The sequence below is a fragment of the Balaenoptera physalus genome, assembly GCF_965194825.1.
Source record: "Balaenoptera physalus genome assembly, chromosome: 13".
Lineage (NCBI taxonomy): Eukaryota > Metazoa > Chordata > Mammalia > Artiodactyla > Balaenopteridae > Balaenoptera > Balaenoptera physalus.
This window is the reverse complement of record NC_138892.1, coordinates 92,729,554-92,750,940: the sequence shown is the minus strand read 5'-3', so window position 1 is coordinate 92,750,940 and position 21,387 is coordinate 92,729,554. Positions and strand designations below refer to the sequence as shown.

General features: G+C 38.5%; 2 protein-coding genes across 25 annotated transcripts in view; one reads left to right on the top strand and one right to left on the bottom strand.

Annotated features, from left to right (window-relative positions):
• The window catches only part of LOC309641237 (uncharacterized protein), a 487,119-nt gene that overhangs the window by 293,554 nt on the left and 172,178 nt on the right, over positions 1-21,387 (bottom strand). The gene's annotated exons all lie outside the window — the stretch shown is intronic.
• Positions 1-21,387, top strand: part of PLEKHA5 (pleckstrin homology domain containing A5) — a 236,905-nt gene that overhangs the window by 85,380 nt on the left and 130,138 nt on the right. The window contains exon 1 of one of the 24 annotated variants that reach the window (XM_082421039.1): positions 13,683-15,026. The exons of the other annotated variants lie outside the window; for them this stretch is intronic. The gene's annotated coding sequence lies outside the window, so the exon portion shown is untranslated. Of the gene's footprint in view, positions 1-13,682; positions 15,027-21,387 lie in introns of those variants that run through there. 24 annotated transcript variants of the gene reach the window in all.

Genomic DNA, 21,387 nt, shown 5'->3' with positions numbered 1-21,387 from the left:
AAGATACTTCTGCACGGAAGATACGTCCTCTGTCTGCAGCCCTTGTCATAAAAGCAGAGAGCTTTTACCTACTGCATATTAGTAATAACAACGGGAACATTCACCGGGTGGAAAATATAATTGTTGCTGGGACATTACAGAGTTAAAAATCAACTTATAAGCCCAGCGTATCTGATTATTTCTAGCATGTTGGGAAAGTGAAGGTGATTCATTTGGTCAGAAGTCCCAGTGATCTCAGGGTCATTTCAGGTTCCCTATGCAATCTTCCTCTTCTTGCTTGCCTTACTCTTTCAAGACAGCCACTGAGTGTGTTTCAAAAGGGATGTCCCCAAGGAAAAGGGACTTCCCTATTCCCAGCCCTCAAGATGGACAGAACTGAAGTTAGGAAAAAGCCGATTTCCACGTGGATTTTAAAATATCAATGTGAAAACAAAATGAGCGGTGAAGCCCAGGTTTTTAACAGGCAGTCAGAAGAGAAGTCGGAAAAGGAGAGCAAGATGGTGAGAACTGGGAGAGTATGGTGACTCATTAGTTTTCTAGGATGTTAATGTATTTGGCATTTTATGTCACTGGTGTTAAACTTTTTTGACCATTATCTACAACAAGAAATACATATTGTTACATGACCCAGTGTTCACATACAAATACATTTCTTTATATAAAACTGAAATGAAAAATTATTTTCCCCTTACTACCTGTACCTTCTCTTCTGTGTCATTCTGTGTCATTTATTTTAAAGTGCTGGCAGAAAGCATCCCATTAACTGCATTTCATTATCCTCTAATGGGTCAGACCAGGGTTTAAAAATACTGCCTTGGGAAACAGTGAGATTCACATAGGCAAGAATAGAAGTGAAGTAAGGATTGTTTTTTGGATGTAACTGTTATTGTGGGTCATCTGCCAGATTGTAGAAATCAACTACTTTGATCATCTGGCACACAGCTTTCCGCCCAGCAAGTGTCAAGTTACTGTTGAAGAAATACAGCACAGCAGTCATTACTACTGTACAGCCAAATCAGTTGTTGCTAATATCAGTCTCGTCCCGTAAACCCATCCTATTGCAAGACAGGAGATGCTTGTTTATCAACTGCAGCTGCCACTGACCAAAACAGTTATACAAAATAAGTTAAACTGTAACCTAATCAGATGAGGAGGATCCCCTGTGACTTCAAATCACTCCAGACCTTTGTACAGTAACCATTTCTTGTCATCCACAGTTACTGCAGGGCAGGAATTCTGGAGCTGTTCGGTAGGGCAGTTCTGGCTCAGGGTGTCTTATGAGGTTTTAGTTTGATGTTGGCTGGGGCTTGGAAGCTGGGGATGGAGGGTCACATGGCTAGCAAGTTGGGACTGGCCAGTTGGTTTCTCTCCATGTGGACCTCTCCACCGGGTTACGTGCCTCTCGTCACATGGCAGCTGGCTTTGTCCAGAGCGAGCCATCCTAAAGACCAAGACAGAAACCCAAGGAGGTGTGATACATAGGTGTGAGTACCAGGAGGTAAGGATCCTTGGCTATCTTAGAGGCTGGCTACCATTCCTTAAAAGAATATCTTTATTAATCATTGCCTTGATTTTTTAATGAAGGGAAAAGGAAACATGTAAATGCTTGTTTTATTTTTTAATTTTGTAAGGCATTTCATTTGCAGAGAAGTGCTGACATTTCTACTTTTCACGGGAAATTTGGAGAGAATCCAAAGGTATAAAAATGATAAATTTTAGAAAATGGGATTCATGAGGAGATACTGAATCATTAAGCAAGTTATAGTTAAAGTGCAGAATTATGAAAAATTAGTTAAATATTAGGAAGAATCTAAATGGAATTATTAAGGATAGAAAATAATTTAGTAAAATTAGTAATGCTAATCATTAAATAAGTAAAATGACCCATCAACTGATTGGTCAGAGACATGTGTCACTAAATTTTTACGGAGTAGTTAGAAGACTGTCATACACATTTCACTTAATTGCTGCTCTAGAGTAGGAGTTGGCAACAGTGGCCTGTGGACCAAAGCCAGCCTGCTGCCTTTTTTTGTAAATAAAGTTTTATTGGAATGCAGCCACATCCATTTGTTTACATGTTGTCTATCACTGCTTTCTCACTACAACAGCAGAGGTAATCATTGTGACCAAGACTGTTTGGTCCACAAAGCCTAAAATATTTGCTATCCTTTGCAGAATAAGTTTGTCGACCCCTGCTCTAGATTTAGATTTTAGACTTTTAAATACAAGGTTAGGTTTTGTAGTGTTGATGAGATGCATAAATCCAAGGACTGTAGCATGTAAGTGGACTTATAAACACAAAAGAAGGTGCAATGTTAAGTGTTTTTAATTTTTTTTAGAAGAAAAGTCTTAATAATTAGAAGAGGGGTAGAATATAGTGAGATTCACAAGAATAATGCTTCATTAGGCAAGACTTTATTAGGATAATTCATGAGCTTCACATGGGGCTCGTGGGGGAACACATGAGGCCAACATTTGAAAAACAAATGTGAACATTATGTTGACTGAATTAGGTTATTGTGAAAAAGCAATTTAAAATTTTTAATCAGTTTCTTACTCTGAATTGGAAGTGAGGAGTGTTATTATTTACTTGGAAATCTATTCTGGTTTATGATTAGAGTTTTGATTTCCTTTTTTTTTTTTTTCACATGAAAATATAGTCTTAAGAACATGCCCCTGAGTAATACCCATTTTCTACCCATCTACTGTGGGATGACTTGAAGAGATACAGGTACTTATCAGTCTTATAATATGCTGCAGACAAACTGAAGAATGAAATTTCTGGGTAAGAAGCACAAAGTTTAGGGCTCAGGGTCAGACGAGTGAGGACAAGATGCTAGGTACTTATGTGCAAGGGTTGCAATATATTTCTAATAGTACCAGCAGCATATATTCTCCAACTAGATTGGTTTTATGGTCATTATTAAAAATTACTTTTCTAAACTAGTGAAAAGAATTTATACCAAATATAATATACTTTAAGATTATGGTATAAAGAAGAAAAGATTTAGAGGTAAAGTTATTTTAGTATTCTCTGAAATTAACAGCTGCCATTTATTGGGTACTTACACTGGGCCAGGCATTGTGTCAGGTACATTTCAAAAATTAGCTCCTTTAATGCTCACAGTAACTCCATAGGGTAAGAAATAACGTTATCTTCACTCAGCACATGAGTAAACTGAAGCTTAGAGAGTTTAAGTTGACCACATTTAGTAGCAGGACTAGGGCTTGAATCTGGGGGCATCTCGCTCAGGTCTCTCCACACCACGCTGCTCGCCTGGGTACCTGTCACCTTGCTTCTGGCTCCTGTTGGTTTCCTTTCTGTTTTCCCTTCTTCCCATCTCTTTTTCCCTTTCTCATTTCCTTTTTTCCCTTTTTATCAGTTAATTGCATAACTGATATATGCTGTGGAAAACAATTTACATAGCACCAAAGGGTACAAAGTATCAATAAAACGTGAAAGTCACTTCACCCATGCTGCCAACAGCCACTGTTCTCTCACCTGCTTCTGGGATGATGTACATGCACCAGAGACACCTGCCAGGATGGGACACACAGTTCTGCCCTGTTCTTTTTGACAGGTGCACGACCTGTTCCATAGTACAGATACTTTAATTTATGCAGCCATTCCTGTTGAGTATCCTTTCCACTCTTGGCATCTTGTTTTCCCTCTTGGTTGCTGTTTATGTAACTTTGCCTAAGGAGCATCTGGTGTTTGCCTTACCTACACTAACTGAGACGACCGAAGTGTATCTGTGAGTCTAGATGATTTTTGAAAAGCTATAGTTACGTTCTTCTGCGACCTTAAATGGTATTTTATTGAGTCTAATTTCTTGAATAGGATTTTGTTTCTGTGTCATGAAGTCTTGTAACCCTTTCTTAAACTCCTTGAAAAGTGTCCTTCTTTGCTCATTTGTCAACAGATTACATTTTGTATGTCAATTCTGATTTAAAATTTTTAGGGATCTGCTATTTCAAGCAGATGTTTTAAATTACCACAGAAAGGTGATTTTTAGAGTTGATTTGTCATAGGTCATTAAGCTGTAAAATCATATATATTGTTAAATCTATGTAGTGAAAAAATTTGAGCCACAAACTGTCAGGAAGTAATTTTTCCAAAAGAACATTAAGATAACCTAATTCCTGGTGTCATTTTAGTAATTTATTTAAATGAAGATCACAGTTTACCATCATTGTTGATATATTGGTTAATTATACGTTTTATACAGCAGTGATGCTTATTTTGGAAGGTCTTTTTTTATTTTTATTTTTTTTTTAGAAAATGAACTTTTCTAAAATGCAATAGGACTTCGTGTGCAGAGTGGCTATTTGTATATAGCAGACACTGGTACATATTTATAAATGATAGAAGAGGGGGTGGATGGATAGATGGATAGGAGGGAGCAAGGGGAAAAAATAAAACGAAAATTAAAAACTTATCATGTCTATCTAGCAACAGTGTCTTACAAAGCCAGAAGAAAACCTACCCTGTCTGCCTCTTGTTTTAGGTACATATAAATAGGAGAGAGACACGAGGTGGCAGAGGAAAGAAAACATGAACTCCTTCTAACCCCTTCCCTCAATTTCCTAGCAGTGAGACTGTGGGCAACCTCTGTCTGTTTCACCTTTTTCCTCATATAGGATGTGGATAGTAAATCTATCTGACAGTATTCTCTTTTTTTTTTAACATCTTTATTGGAGTATAATTGCTTTATAATGGTATGTTAGTTTCTGCTTTATAACAAAGTGAATCAGCTGTACATATACATATATCCCCATATGTCCTCCCTCTTGCGTCTCCCTCCCACCCTCCCTATCCCACCCCTCTAGGTGGTCACAGAGCACCAAGCTGGTCTCCCTGTGCTATGCAGCTGCTTCCCACTAGCTATTTTACATTTGGTAATGTATATATGTCCATGCCACTCTCTCACTTCGTCCCAGCTTACCATTCCCCCTCCCCGTGTCCTCAAGTCCATTCTCCACATCTGTGTCTTTATTCCTGTCCTGCCCCTAGGTTCTTCAGAACCATTTTTTTTTTTTTTGGATTCCATATATATGTGTTAGCGTACGATATTTGTTTTTCTCTTTCTGACTGGCTTCACTCTGTATGCTAGACTCTAGGTCCATCCACCTCCCTACAAATAACTCAATTTCGTTTCTTTTTATGGCTGAGTAATATTCCATTGTATATATGTGCCACATCTTCTTTATTCATTCATCTGTCGATGGACACTTAGGTGGCTTCCATGTCCTGGCTATTGTAAATAGTGCTGCAGTGAACATTGTGGTACATGTATCTTTTTGAATTATGGTTTTCTCAGGGTATATATTCCCAGTAGTGGGATTGCTGGGTCATATGGTAGTTATCTGACAGTATTCTTGTGCAAATGAAAGCTTGGTCATATATCCACAATACCTGCAATGATTCTCAACAGGTTGGTACCATATTGCTGTTGAAGCTGCTTCTCTGGCTTATGAGTTTTTAGCTCTTTTTCTCTGTTTTCTTTCTTCCTTTTTTTTTTTTTATAGCACAGAATAAAATGACCTTTATTATGTTCAATTTTTAAGACTAAATGTGAATGATATAGTGAACAAAGATATCTAAATGTAAATGCATTTTAAAGGATTTACCACATTTACTTCAAACTTAAAGGAATAATAAGGTTCATGATGTACAGTTGACCCTTGAACAACACAGGTTTAAACTGCATGGGTCCACTTACACATGGATCTTTTTCAGTAAATATATACTATAGTACTACACGATCAGCAGTTGGTTGAATCCATAGATGCAGAACTGCAGATACAGAGGGCTGACTGTAAAGTTAATTGCAGATTTTTGACTGTGTAGAGGGTAGGTGCCTCTAACACCTTCTGTGTTCAAGGGTCAACTGTAGTTATTTGATAGGGAGTTAGATGGGCTATGGAAAGAACACACAGATAAATTATTCACACTAACTGCTGGATTGGAAATTTGGTTCCATGGATTTTGTTGTGGCATGCTTTTTTTTTTATATATATATATAGCACGTTCTTATTAGTTATCCATTTTGTACACATCAGTGTATACATGTCAATCCCAATCTCCCAATTCATCCCACCACCACCCCCTACCCCCGGCTGCTTTCCCCCCTTGGTGTCCGTATGTTTGTTCTCTACATCTGTGTCTCAATTTCTGCCCTGCAAACCGGTTCATCTGTACTATTTTCTTTCTTTTTTTTAAGTTTTGGTTTTTTGTGGGTTTTTTTGAGAAATAGAGTAGTGATTTTTGAGTGGTTTGTAATTAATAGAATGAGAAAATAAGCAAAATGGGCTTTTTGGATTCCAGAATTGATTGATGATGTTGACATTATTAAAATTTTTAAATCCTTATTTGTTGGCTGTGGCAGATCCTTAAGTCCTGAGAACCTGTCTTATTACATTTAGAAGTGAATATATACCGCCTGCCAGCTGGACCTCCTTCCCTGCCCTTCCACAGAGATGGCTTTCTTCTCTACTGGCTCCACACTGCACTTCCAGCATTAAGAACCTCTTTGTTCTGGTCTTACTCATACCCTTGCCAGCGTTCAGCATAGTTGGTCCTTGACACCCTTTCCCCCTTGGCTTCCGTGACATCATGTGCTTTTGGGTTTCATGCTGCTTTGCTGGCTCTTCTTCTTCTGCTCCAGCCACACTGGTTTCCCTGCCATTCTTCAGATATGCCAGTGATACTTTAGATCTTACTTATTCCTACCTCAGGGCCTTTGCACTGCCCTTTCCCTCAGCCTGGCCCTTCGTGCACATCTCATCTTTTGAATGAGCTCACCCAGACCCCCATTTAGCTCCACCACCCTAGCCACACCCCTGATTCCTCTATTTTTTCTTTTTTACATAGCACTTACCCCCCGTCATACGCCACAGTTTACTTATTTGTTATGTTGTATCTGTCTTCTCTGAGAGAGTGTAAACTCCATGAGGGCAAGGGTCTGACTTTTTCACCCATATTCCAAGCACCTGTAATAAGCATTGTGGATTGATGAAGGCACAGCGTCTGTCCTGTGTTCCCTTTTCCGTCACCTCATTCACTTCCAAGGCGCTTTGCACACCATTTGCCAGTCACCCATAAACCCGCATCTCCAGCCAGACCTTGTCCCCCTTCTCCACCTACTGACCTCACCACATAGTGTCTCATGGACATAATCAGAAGAACAATAAAATCTTTGCACCCTCCTTAATTTCTCTCTTTCCTTCACTTACCCACCTACCTGCAACCTCCAATCTATCAGCAGGCTCTGCTGACGCTTCCTCCGCCCGAAAAGCATCCCAGATCTGCCCACTTCTCTTTCTCTCTCTCTGCCGTACCTCCCAGCTGTGCCACCATCACTTCTCACCCAGACAATTCCAGTGGCCTCTCAACTGTTTTCCCTTCTCTTCTTGACCCTTTACAATCCATTCTCCACGCTGTAGCCAAAGGCCTCTTCTTAAAATGTACAGATGTACAAATCGCATCACATCACAGCCTTTGAGCAGCTTTCCATAGCACTTAGAATAAAATCCAGAACTCCTTCTCTGGCTCATAAATCCAACACCAGTGGACCTGCGACCTGTCACACCTCATCTCTCAGCTCTTCCTCTCGCCCACCACACTCTAGTCCCTGGGCCTTCTTTCTTCTCTTTAGATATGGCGGCCTTGGAGCCTTCACACTGTCCACTATGTCTAGGTTTCTTTTCCACCTTCTCTGCCGTTGTTCAAGCCAGTGCTTAAATGTTACCAACTCAGGACTTCTCTTGGCCATCCAGCCTTCAGTCAGTCACTTATCTTAGCATAACCCTCTCCCACTGTCTTGTAGTCGGCCCTCCATATCCACTGTTCTGCATCCTCGGATTCAACCAACCACAGATCAAAGATACTTAGAAAAAAAATTCCAGAAAGTTCCAAAACACAACACTGGAATTTGTCTCGCACCAGCAACTATTTATGTAGCATTTACATTCTGTTAAGTATTATAACTAATCTAGAGATGATTTAAAGTATACAGGCTAGGTTATATGCAAATACTGCACCATTTTATATAAGGTGCTTGAGCCTCCGCAGATTTTGGTGTCCTTGGGGGGATCCTGGAACCAATCCCCCATGGATCCTGAGGGAATATGGTACATTCTTTGTTTATCGAGTTTCTTCCCCAAGGGAAAGTAAGCTCTGTGAGAGCACAGACCTGTTTGCTGCTCTGTCCCTAGTATGTAGAACCGTGTCTGGCACAGAGTTGATGCTCAATCACTATTTGTGAGTGTAATGAATATGGACAATAATATTGCACTATAATGATGTAATGTGATAAATATTGCTTCAGTGGCAATCATAGTACGATATATAAATGTATCAAAGTAACATGCACACCTTAAATTTACAAAATGTTACATGTCAAATTTATCAAATAAAAAATGTAATTAAAAATAAATATTTGTGGGGTCTTCCCTGGGGGTCCAGAGGGTAAAACTCTGCGTTTCCACTGTAGGGGGTGCGGGTTCGATCCCTGGTTGGGGAACTAAAATCCCATATGCAGCGTGGCCAATAAGTAAATAAATAAATATTTGTAGAATGAATGAATGAACAAAGGGAACAAATTGCTTTTTTTAGGCTATAAATTTCTGTGATACTTATGATAATATTTTAACTAATTGACTAAGAATCCTTAGAATGGAAATAAATTGACTATTCTGGCTTTGGGGAAGAGACACTAAGAAATACGTTCTGTCTCTCAGTAGAAAGCAGAAAATAGTTCTGCCCCACCCTCATTTTTTCTTTTCATTTACACAATACAATATTTTTAAAAATATTTTTCTCTTATGTCTTTATTTAGAAGCAAAATTTTGCATTCGCTTTTGTTTTTCTCGTAAAGCACGAGAGATTTTCTTATAGTCTTAAGCATTGTCTATAGCAAGAGACAGCTTGAATTCCGAAATAATGTATAATTACGTCTATTCATTATCTTGCCACATGCTAAGTAGATGCTAAGGGTTTGTCACTGCAATAAAAGTCATTGGGCTATTTAAGTTTACTTTATGAAAATATGTTTTAAAATTTACAATTCTCCTTTTGTCAGACAGTAACAAATTATTGTGCAGAAGGTATTCCTTTACCAAAGACTTTTGCAAATATATGCCCTGGCTTTTGCAGAGACTCTTCCTGTTATTTATTTATTATTTATTTGTATTGTACATTGCCTGGGCTCACTTTATTGCTACATATTTGGAAAAACAATCCCAGTTGTACTAGTTATTAAGATTACATATTTTAAAAAGTCACAGGGCTTCTACTTTTTTTCTCGTTGATACGCTCTGAAGATCTTTGAATTGGAAAGCAGTAAAATATAAATAGGACTCTTTTACCAACAAGATGTATAGCGTCAGTACTAATGACTGACTGTTACTGTGTTGTACTGAGGAATGTCATCCGTTTGTCCCAAAGAAGGAAGTGGTGACAGTGGTGGCCGTGGCTGCTTCTAACTTGTGGCTTATTTCTCCTCTTCAAGAGCCTGTTGCTTGGGGCTGGGAGTGGAAGTGGAGATTGACTGCAAACGGGGCATAAGGGAACTTCTAGAGGTGATGGAAATGTTCTAGAAGTGGATGCGGTAATGGTTGCACGACCTATAAATTTACTAAAAGTCACTGAATTGTGCACTTACCAGGTATGAGTTTCATGAATATAAATTTAACTTCAATAAAACTAAATAGAAACCGGTTTAGTCCTCCTTGCCTCATGTTCATTACTTCTCCCTTGACTATCAGTTCTTCTCTTCACAATTACTCTCGTCTCTTACCCCATCTCTTTTCCACATTGTCTCAGCTATTGAAAATCCTTTTTTTTTTTTTTTTTGATAATTCTGCCTCCTTCGTAAGCTTACCGCCCTTTAGATCTCATTCAGACCATGGGTTTTGGGGTCCAAAATTTTGGATCCAAATTCCTGTACTGATTATCAGTGACACTGGGTAAGCCTCTTGAGCCTCAGTCTCCAGATCTGTAAAATAGGTAGAATAATAATCAGATCTATTGCATAGGGATGTTACTAATATTAAATGAACCCATATGTTTTTAACATTCTGTAAGTGTTATTTATTGGGGGTTTTTTTGTTGTTTTTTTTTTAAAGCATCCTAACAGTTGAGTTAGTGTAGCAAGTTCCTGGTGAACACACCAACTAGGGAATCATAGCATAGCTGTACCACTTGCCAGCTGTGTGAACTTGGGAAAGACAGTTAAAAAGCTCTTTGCCTTCATCTTCTCACCTCTATTTGAGGTTTTAAATAAAGTTATCACGTAACGTTGTTGCAGGGGCAAATGATGCAATCCTTGTAAAGTTTGTAGCACAGTGTCTGACAGAAAGTAAGCCCTCAGTAAATATACTTGTTATTAAGTCTCTTGAGGACTCAGTCCCACCTGAGCCTTTCCTAAGCTGATTTTCAACCCCACAGTGCTATTAAAACAGTGTTCCCGGGGTCTGTAGTGGTGAACCCCAGATGTATATTTCCTTCAGCCAATAGTAGATATCACCAGGGAGCTGTCAGGATGCTAAACTCCACCTGTTTCAAACTGAGCTAACCCTCCTTCCTGTCCTCTCTCCTTGTGCTGAACTCACTCTCCCTGAGATGCAACCCTTCCACCCGTCTTTTGCATCTGCGCTCTCTGGCTTAATTAGTTGCCTCACTGCACCCACTTGCCTCAACCAGAATCCTTGTGGTTGTTCTCTAGTTTTCCATCTGTTTGACCCCTCTATCCAGTCCAGCACCATATCCTATTGATTCTGTCCTTAAAATCTCTCAAATTTATCATTTCCTCTCCAGTCTTCCTCTTACTGTACTACTTTTGACTCTCCCTCTAATTCTCATATCAACGATCAGTCCCCAGCCATTAATCTCCCTTCCCTCATCCATTTTCTGTGGACGAGTTGCCATCAGCAATATATATATATATATTTTTTTTTAATTAATTAATTAATTTATTTATTTATGGCTGTGTTGGGTCTTCGTTTCTGTGCGAGGGCTTTCTCTAGTTGCAGCAAGCGGGGGCCACTCTTCATCGCGGTGCGCGGGCCTCTCACTATCGTGGCCTCTCTTGTTGCGGAGCACAGACTCCAGACGCGCAGGCTCAGTAGTTGTGGCTCACGGGCCCAGTTGCTCCGCGGCGTGTGGGATCCTCCCAGACCAGGGCTCGAACCTGTGTCCCCTGCATTAGCAGGCAGACTCTCAACCACTGCGCCACCAGGGAAGCCCAGCAATATATTTAAAAACATAAATAGGACCATGTCGGTGCACTATTTAAAATTATTTCGTGGGAATTCCCTGGCGGTCCAGTGGTTAGGACTCTACACTTTCAGTGCCGAGGGCCCAGGTACAATCCCTGGTTGGGGAACTAAGGTCCTGCAAGCGGCCTGGTGCAGCCAAAAAAAACCAAAATTGTGTCTCTGAAGAGCTAGCAGTGATAAATGTGTTCATTCATGTGTTTACTACATTCTAGAATTACTTATAAAGTCTTTCATAAACTGTCCATATGCCTTGCTGGCCTCTTTCTGCTTTGCTGCCCCCATGCCATGCACACGCTTCCTGCCTTTCCCCACCCGCACGCATCTGCCCTGGCTTTCTGCCTTGCCCATGTTGTTCCTTTGTTTGCTCTGAAAGGTCCTCTGAGGTGTCCGTCTGCCTTTTTGTACCAGAACATCTTCATGCTTCCTGCCAATCCTGCTCAAATTTAACTGATCTGTAAATCATGCAAAATTATTGTATGTTTCACATCCTCCCTTCCCTGTCTCTATCATTGTCTTTCAATTATTTATGTGTCCATCTTGCTCTGTAAATTCATGGGTACCTCAAACAGCAGCTCTTAACCAGAGGAACCTCAGAATTATGTAGGGAGCTTCTTCATAACGTCTGGCCCCCACAGCGAGTGGGCATTCAAGATTTCTGGACTCTGAACGCGTGTGCTTGAGTGTGTTTTTCCTACCCAAATGATTCTGCTGTGACCCTCTGGTAAAAAACAAAACAACAAATTGCAATATAAGGCTCGTATGTTCATTTCCATTCTCCCTCCTCCCCTCCGCTTCCTGTGGTGAGGAATGAATGCCAGGTATGTTTATTACACAGAGATCCATCCAACCTCGCATGTGTACGTGCAGTGAAATGCACTAGAACTGTGTACGGTCTTCAGAGGTTGCTCACTCTTCGTAGACATAGGTTATATCTTCTGTTGAATTTTTACAGATTCATCCATCCTTATCAGGGTAGCATTTGGGAAACTTTTTATCAGGTTTTGTAGGTAGAGAAAGCATAAGCAAGTAAATTAAAGAATGAGCGATGAGAGAGAAAGATTTAAAAGAAGAGAAGAAAAAACAGGACCTCTAGGTAAAATCAAAGGATACATGTAATTACAAGATGACCTCAAATTTGAATCAGAATGCTGAGGTCAGATTTTTAGGAGAGAGGAAATTCGGTTTGAAGAGCTATTAAGTAATATGGAAGAATTCAAAAAAGTGCTTTTGACAAGGGATGTACTATGCCATGTGCTGGAATAAATAAATGCCTGTCTCCCCTGTTTTTGTATCTGCCTGTCTTTCCAAAGTTGACTCTTCCATTCTGCTTTTTAACACATTACCCTAACTCTCCCATTATTCAGGGTATAAAATGCTTCTTGCCATCTGCTTCCAAGTACCATCCCAGAATAATTAGCTTCTTGGTCCTCTTTTCCCTCGTCCCAGTGTTGACACTTTCTGGTCCCCATACCAGTTCCCAGGTCCTCTGCTGTCCTCCCTCCCAGTCCCTGACCTGGCTGTTTCCTCTTCCTTCCCTCTCCCTTCTGGGCCAGACCCTCCCTATTCATCTAGGCATTTCAAAAAGTTCACCCCCTCGCAAAACCTTTCCTAAATTCCCCTCATAGCATGCTTTCTGTCTTCCCTCCAAACGCTCCAGAACACGGAGGAACCTCTCTTCTGCCGTGGTGATCTTACCTTAGTTATTTGTCCTCTTGCCTCATCGTCTGTAAGCTCTGCTGGAGACCCATAGTCCTTCTCGTTGTTTACTTCCACTCCGCATTGCCTTGTACCATGTGTCATATATAGATTTTTTTGTTTGTTTGCTAGTTTTCAGTGAAGAACTTTTCCTTTCTCATTCAGGAATCATAGAGCTTTCCTTGAGTACTTTAGGTAACTTACTCTTTCTACAGAATCCTCACCCTGACCTGTACAGTACACAAAACTTACTAGACTTAACAGTACACAAAACATATGCATATTGACAGGTTTTGATAATTTGCTTTTATTCTGTGTTCCTTCACTTCCCGTGCTTTTTCGTTAAAGATAGAGTAGCACACGGCACCCATAGACCTTGTAGTTGAACTTACCGAATTTTTCTCTGGTAGAACGAGTCACTTTGGTAGAATGCTAAAGAAACTAGTGTGTTGGTACGTTTCTTTGAACTTAACACTTCTATTTTCTAGAAAGGTATTGGAATTAGATGTGGTTCCATAAATGGTTCTCTGTGTTTGTTTGTTTGTTTTAAAGCTTTAACATTTTATTTTTTACACCCTCTCTGAACCTTTAAGGATCTTGTCCCACCATTTATGGGGGACCTTATCCTGGCTGCTGCCATGGAGTTTGTCTATTTCCTATGCCTTCTTACTTTCCCAGGGCTTCCAGGTTAATTTGGGGGTGGGGGAGGAGGGAGAGAGTTCACAAAATGAGACATTTGTAGCAGGGCGGGGTATGCGTAGTTTACAATAGGGAAGTGGTAGAAGTAACCAAGAAGGGTTGTGAAGAAAGGAGAATCATAAATTAGCACATGGGCCCCTTTAAAGGGCAGCCGCAGTCTGTCAGTGGTTTGCTGTCCCAGGCTGGTGTATGTCGAGTGCGTGGACACTTCCTATTTTTGCTTGTCTGCCGAAGGTAAAAATGGGAAGTGGACATTTGAGAATTGTCTGGTTGGTTTGGTGGGGCTGGCTGTATCTGCTGTGCTAGGTTTCTGTTTCTAGAAGACTGAACTGGTCATCGTGAGGAGAGGATAAGCTTCTAGACCATATTTCCATCATATAAAACTTTATGGTCTTTGCAGCAAGTTACTCAACAAACCAGGCAAATTAGTTATTTGGTGACAGAAACATACATACTCAAACTATTTGGCTGATTTGTGTGTGTGTGGCATTTTGGTAAAAATTGTTCTTGAAAATGCAAAAAAAAAAAAATTAAGTCCTATTTAAAGCTTTATCAACATTTGGGTGAGGTCTGTTTTATATAAGCATGTAAACTGTTATATAATGTATAATCTATAGGTGAGAAAGATCCTATTTGCTATAGTTTGAAGAGAGCAGACATTTTTAATAAACACATTGAACATTCTAGTTTACTGATATTTACTAATATTTCCAAAGGAGAAATTCATATATTACTAGATAGTTTGTAGATGGTTTTATTTAGTGAGTAGGCAAGAGGACAGAAGAAGAGGTTAAAAAGTGAAATATGAAAGGCTTATAGTTTGCTTAATTTATCAGTGGTCAGATTTATTTTTGAGGATCACATCCTGGATAATTTGAAATTTCCAGTTCATTCCAGCATTTTGGATGCTTATGTGGACATAGTTAATGAAATATAGTTAATGAAACCTAAGGACTTGTTTGAATAACGGTATAGAAATAATCATTTCCAGTCACATCACGTTAAATGAACCACAAAAATCATGAAGTTATCGATTATCATTGGGTGGTTCTGTTTAGTTTATTGCAGTAAATGATCTTTGACTGAATTTGCAGCTCTCGGAGTTTGGAAGTAGGCCATCACATGCCGACATGAAATACCAAGTCATTTAAATTAGATACCGAGCATGCTCATATGAAGTACTTATTCTTGGAGGCTGCAGTGTGGTTCAGTTTTCTTCAAGTGGAAATAGCAGAAAAGAGATCACGGTGTGCCCTTTTGTCGTCATTCTGTCAGAGAGCCTGTAATTTGTCTTTGGAAGCCAGAGGCCTGAGACAAAGAGAAGAATGCAGCTTTTAGCCGAAGGCTATTTGGTGAGTTAATTAGCTGTTTTATTCTATTCTGTAATTCCTAGCAAGGCTCTGTCTTTACTTATATCTGCTGCTTGTTTTGTACTAAGCTGAAGCTTTATGTAGCAAGTAACTTAGCTGAGACTGGGAGAAAATTGTTTCTGCTGTCCAAATCTCAATCTTTTGAAACATTTTCAGTGTATTTCTCAGGTGACAAGTTTGTAAATTGCTATGATGATATTCCTCCGTATTCTCCATAAATTTCATTTGCTCACTGGTGCTGAATAACGCCGGCAGAATTGTGTGCTGAGGGAGTTCAGGATTTGTTTATGTGAACAGTTTAACATTTTTGTTCTTGTATTTTAATTAAATTGTAATTTTTGCTTTCACATTTTTAAACTGTATCTAATAAAGTAGTGGCCTAAGAGCAAGAATTTAGCCTAAGAGCAAGAATTTTTAAACCGTATCTAATAAAGTAATAGCGTAAGAGCAAGAATTCGTTAAAGAGAATGAGAGGCTCCGTTGTGATAATATGTCCATGTTGTTAACATAGGTGGTTCAAAAATAAATTGGCTTTACAATGTAATTGGTCATTTAAAATACTCTAAAATAAAATGAGATTGACAACACTTTGTGAAATATGTTACGGTTATTCAGGATTCGTATTTGGAATTTGTTCTGTTTTTAGCTATTGAATTAGCTACAGAAGTGTTGGGAGTACAATAATAGTTTTGCCATTTGGGACTCTTCTCACTTCCTTTGAGCTCATAGTATGGTGATTGCTAGGCAGATAATCTTACTTAAATGTTTTGTGATTATTTTTTGTTATCCAACATGTTCATATTTTACCATGAAGCTAAAGGGGGGAAATCTTTTTTTGCAATTTTTTTGTCATGTTATCTTCTCATAATATCAAGCAACATTTAAAATCTGTAAATTATTATTTCATAATGAACATGATTTTTATTATATATTTAAAATAGATAAACTTGGCAAGCAAATCTTCAGGGTATTCTCCTAGAAATTAAAATTGCATACTCTGCTCGAGATAAATCGTATTTTTTGAAGATTTGAAGAAAAAGCATCAAATTACTATATTTATTTCCTTGGGGGAAAATCATGTTTGTGAGTAAACGGAAATGTCAGGTAGGGAATTTTAGGTATAGAAGGTGCTTTAAAGCGCTCTAGAAAAACAATGAGGCTGTGGGAGGAATAGGAAAAGAATACTAAAAGCCCGGTGCCTTCAAACGCCAGGCAATTATGTGATGCTTTCCTAAAATATCTTTATTTTGAGAGCTGCCCCCACTATGCCATTTTCCAGGATTGGCACATGTGAAGGAGGTGGGTGTATACTTAAGCTTGTATATCATGGAAAAGGGAAGGTTAGCAGTTAGAGATGAACACTGGGTGACAATACTCAAAAACTCTATCCCCACTTCTAAATACTGACTCACTTGTGTGCCCTTGGGTGGCAGCTACACCCTGTTTATTTCCACTTCTTTTTAATCTAATATTTTACCATGGTAATAGGAGGTTCATTTAAGGTTTCTAAAGTAATAAGATGATTTCTTGGACTGTTGCAAAGATTCATGAGGGCTGTAAGTCATTCACAGAGAGCTACTGTGGGGAAAGAAGCAAGCAAGTATTGCTTTTACAAAATCCTATCAGCTGTTTTCTTTTTTAATCAAAAATATTTCAAGTGTGTAAGTTCTTTGTGATCTTCAGAAATACACATTCCATGTATATTATATAAGTAGAAGATTACAGATTTTAACTTTTTCCCCCATATTTACTCATGAAATAATCATGAAATTTGCATGGCAAAAATGATACTTTACACTGTTTTCTCTTACGTATTTAGTACCATTTACCTCTAAGCATAGATCTTCAGTAGAAGAGGAATGGATAATAAGTAGAAGATCTATTAAAGAAGAATATTAAGAAATGCTGGGAAAATGAAAAGAGGGGATTATGAAAAGAAAAATTACTGATGACAAGGATTTCTTTGACAGGTTTCTAAAGATTAAGTATATGCCTGTATATTTTGTTCATTTCCAAATCATTAAGTTCATGTACTCACTTATTTAACTTAACATCTGCCAATTAAGGAGCATTTATTTCCATAGCTTTTATGGAGTTCAGTACTACTCAGAGATCCTGAGTGGTGTTACTTGAAAATGGGGACAGTGGTCAAGTAAGTTTGGGTAATAATGGGGCAGAAGGGCTTGTTTATAGCACAACTTCTTGGCCTTTAACATCTTGTTCAGAACTTTTCACTCTGGAATATGGTTTACTTTTGAAAAGAAAAACCAGTACATGGTATTAAACATTTAGCAAACATTTTAGTAATTCTGAATATGTATTCCTTATATTGAAATATATGGAAAAGTGAAGGAAGAATTATGGGTTTGCATATATCTTCCAGAAAATTACCTCAGTTCTTTTCTCATTTTGTATTTAGAAGAAGTGTCTTAGAATTACAATGTAAATGGGATTTATAGGGTATGATTAAATTTGGTGATAGAAATGGTGATATAAGCTAAAATTACATTCTTAAAAGCCCCAAATGCTAGAAGTATAGGCAGTGAATACCCTGTGGAGGATTTGGGGCACAATATGACCAAGTAAAGATTTTGATAAATCTCACAAGTTCTAATTCATACTCTTAAAGTTACTCCTAGATTAGTCCCATGGAGAAACAAATTAATTTTTAAAATATGATTTGTAATGGGAAATAACGTATTTATAATCTGTTGGGCCTGGGTTCTAATCTAGCTTTTGCCACTTGTAACTGTAGGCAAGTATCTGCATTTCTCTATTTTCTGTGTTTTCAATAGTAAACAGAAATGTCAGTACTTTTCTTTTAGATTTATAGGAATTGAGTTTCATAAAAATAACCCAAGCATGATGTTAGTCAAAAAGTAGGTGTCGAATAAATGTCTGTCTCCTTAATTTCCTCTCCAATTACATATTTTCTGTATTAAAGTTTTTTCACAATATTACCTATCAGCTGTCTGAAATATCAGATTCATAGAAGTATACTGATTTATAAATAATAATGTACTTGGAATCTCTTTATAATATATTTTTTAAACCTGAATGCATACATGATAAAATGTTAAAAGGGTCTCAGTTGCTTAGCCAACTTCTATAAATAGAATAATTGCTAGATACCTGTTATGTTCCAGCTGTGTTTGACCTGGTAGACAAAGTGATAAATATTTTAGCTAAAAAAATACCTCAAATTTGTTTCTATTAGTATATAAACAATGTTAGATAAATAAAATCACACTTATTGAAGTGTGAACTCTTAAATTAGTGGAAACCCAGCTGTACCTGGTACGCAATTGGCACTTACTGAATGTTTATTGAAAACTTTTTCCATCTCATATTTTTCAATCCATATCAATGAATAACCTATTTAAGAGCTTATATTTTGGGGTTTTTTTGGTTCTTTACTTTTGGGAAACTTACTGTTTTTTAAAAAACAAAGACCTTTTCACACTACTATTGTTTAAGAAACACATTAAAGTTATCAGACTCTGTTATGTAATCGCCATATGAGCCAATAATACGAATAGATAGGGACTTTTTTTTTTAACTGTAAATAATTCTTTGTTGACCTTGATAGAATTTTATAATTACTTGTAGCCAAGAAGCCTGGAACTCTGCGGCCCATCCATTGAAAATTTGGTTAAATCTGGCCCAACATAGTCCTTATAGAGAGCAAAGTTGTTCAGCTATCAGAGACTGAATGGGTGCATGGGTTGGCCCTGGAAGAATACCTCAAATGCTTTGTCTTTGGGCCATAGCCATTGTACACTAGCTTCTCTCTAGTACATTTCTTCTAACACTGGCTTTTTGGCTAATTCAAGGTCAGTTAACTAACTCGATATTAAACTTTTAATGAGAGCTCGGGGGCATGAATGATTTAAGACATGTGTGTCAAAATATACGTATATGTAATCCCCTTACTTAACCTAACGTGACATAACTCTTCAAATAGGCTATTAATAAATGGTCACTAAACACTCAGCAAATTCATGTGAGTTACCCTCAGTCTGTTGTTTCCTCGATGTTTTGTTGATGGTGCCCAGATTACCTGCTCCATTTCATGTTGTCAGCCTCTCTTGATTGCACTTCCTGACTTAGTGGCTTACTGGTTCTTTTTCTCATCTAGATCCTTTTAGCAACCTTTTACCAAGTACTTGCTTGCATTTATAGCTCAGACATTTAGTCCAGGAATCACATTTCAATATTTGTGTCTTAGGTTTGTTTTGCTCTTTCTCCCTGTTGGAGAATCTTGGATTCCCTCATCCATAAGCCTTTTTTTTTTTTGGCCATCGTGCGGCTTGCAGGGATCGTAGTTCCCGACCAGGGATCAAACCCAGGCCCCCTGCAGTGGAAGCGCAGAGTCCTAACCACTGGACCGCCAGGGAGTTCCCAGGATGCACTCATCCAGATCTTTGCTTGCACCTAGCACAGAAGAAAGGGGCTTTCAGTTAGCCACGTGCATGGGATCGGTCTTGCCTAACTTACTCTAAACATTTTCAGTTTTGTGTAACCTGTATTTCCTCAGGTGTCATCAGCAATGAAAAGTAAGAACTACAGGTCAGAATAAACGTTAAAAATAATAACAGCAACAATAACAATAGCCTTACAGGAATTCCCTTGTGGTCCAGTGGTTGGGACTCCGTGCTCCCAATGCAGGGGGCATGGTTGGATCCCTGGTGGGGGAACTAACATCCCGCATGCCGCATGGCCCGGTGAAAAACAAAAACAAAAACAATAGCCTTACATCATTTCCAAAAAAATATCTTCCTCCCACCCATGTTAAGCTTAATGTTTGAATGCAAACAAACCGTCTCAGGCTCTACAGTTTCTAGAATGTCTTTGTTACGTTTGATTGACTAGCTATGGACGTGCTCTCCTTGCCTAATCTGCCCACACGTTTTTCTTAGGGGTTTTAAGCCTTAAAACGGTTTGAACTACAATGTACTGTAATAACCTCAGAATGACTTCTCCTCAGCAGCCCTTTAGCCCACTGGCCCTGAACTGAATTTTAAACTTTTTCTCTTCCCTCATGACAAGGTGCTAGTTCTTCCCGTTATCCTGAATGCTGCCAGGGAAGTTACAGAATGGCCTTTAGTTTACTTGAGTCTCAAGCTTTCTGCCTCTTCAGTGAAACACATCAGACTCAGGTGGAGGTGAAATACCTGTTGGCTGCTCCCCTGGCCCACCCACTTACTATAGGGGCTCTTTGTTTTGATTTTGCTTTGAAAAATTGATAGTTTGATTTGGTTAGCAGTTGAGGCTCTTATTCTGGCACCTCTGTTAAATTTGAAATTAACTTAAACTGTGTTTTTTCTTGCTTTACCCTAACAAGTATACATGTTCTCAAATACTATTGTATTCTGAGAAGGGCAGGTCCAAATGGTACTGGATCTGGGGACAAGGACTCCTACCCCGAGCTACTTGGGAGCCTGAGCTGGGCTTGGTTGCTTTACCCCAGGATGCTCTGCAGGTTGAATATCGGTCTTGTTTGGTTTCTGAGAGTGGACATAGACCAAGTTTCTTATTAAGCCTAGCATAGAATTGGTATTTTGGTGGTTTAGTAGCCATATTTACTCCACTGTAAAGGATTGGACATTGAATATGCAATTTAGAGAACCTTTAATGAAAAATACATGTCTTAGTAAAATCCTGCAAATATTCTGAGATTTTTATTTCTGACATTTTTCAAGTATAAGTTTAAAATCTACTTCGTAAAGATAGAAAATCACAAGTCTAGAACAGAGGATCTGTGACTTATTTAATACAGATGGAATTTCCCCTGCCCAAAGCCATCATTTAGCATGGATGATTTCCAGTGGAAGAGGTTCAGAATTAAGGATTGGGATCTTCTCCAGCCTTCTTCATGTCTGGTAGATAGCTTGTCTGCTGTCTAGCACACATCTCTGAGTTTTTTTTTTAATAGTTCTGATGAGCTATGAGAGAAATTTTTTTCCTGTCTGTCAGAAAGGAAATTATGCTTTGGATATAAGAATGAATTTTTCTTGGAGCTATACTTTTTCCTTCAGAATAAATCTCTGAAATTGCAGTTTAAGTCAATGAGAAAGTATGATTTTTGTCTACTAAAAGCAACTTTATAAGTATTTCAGAAGCATATCTTTCCTTTGAGGCCAAGTTGCTTATGGCAAGAAAGGGAGAACTGTGGCAGTTAACATCTAGCCAACAAAATCCATCTGGGAGATGGATAATTTAATCTTAGTAAATAGTGCAAAGATCTTTCTGAATCAAAAAATAGAAATTGTAGGGCAAAGGATGTATAGATGGGGAAACTTAATCAGCATGTCTGTTTCCTGGTTGGTCAGAGACGTTCTCA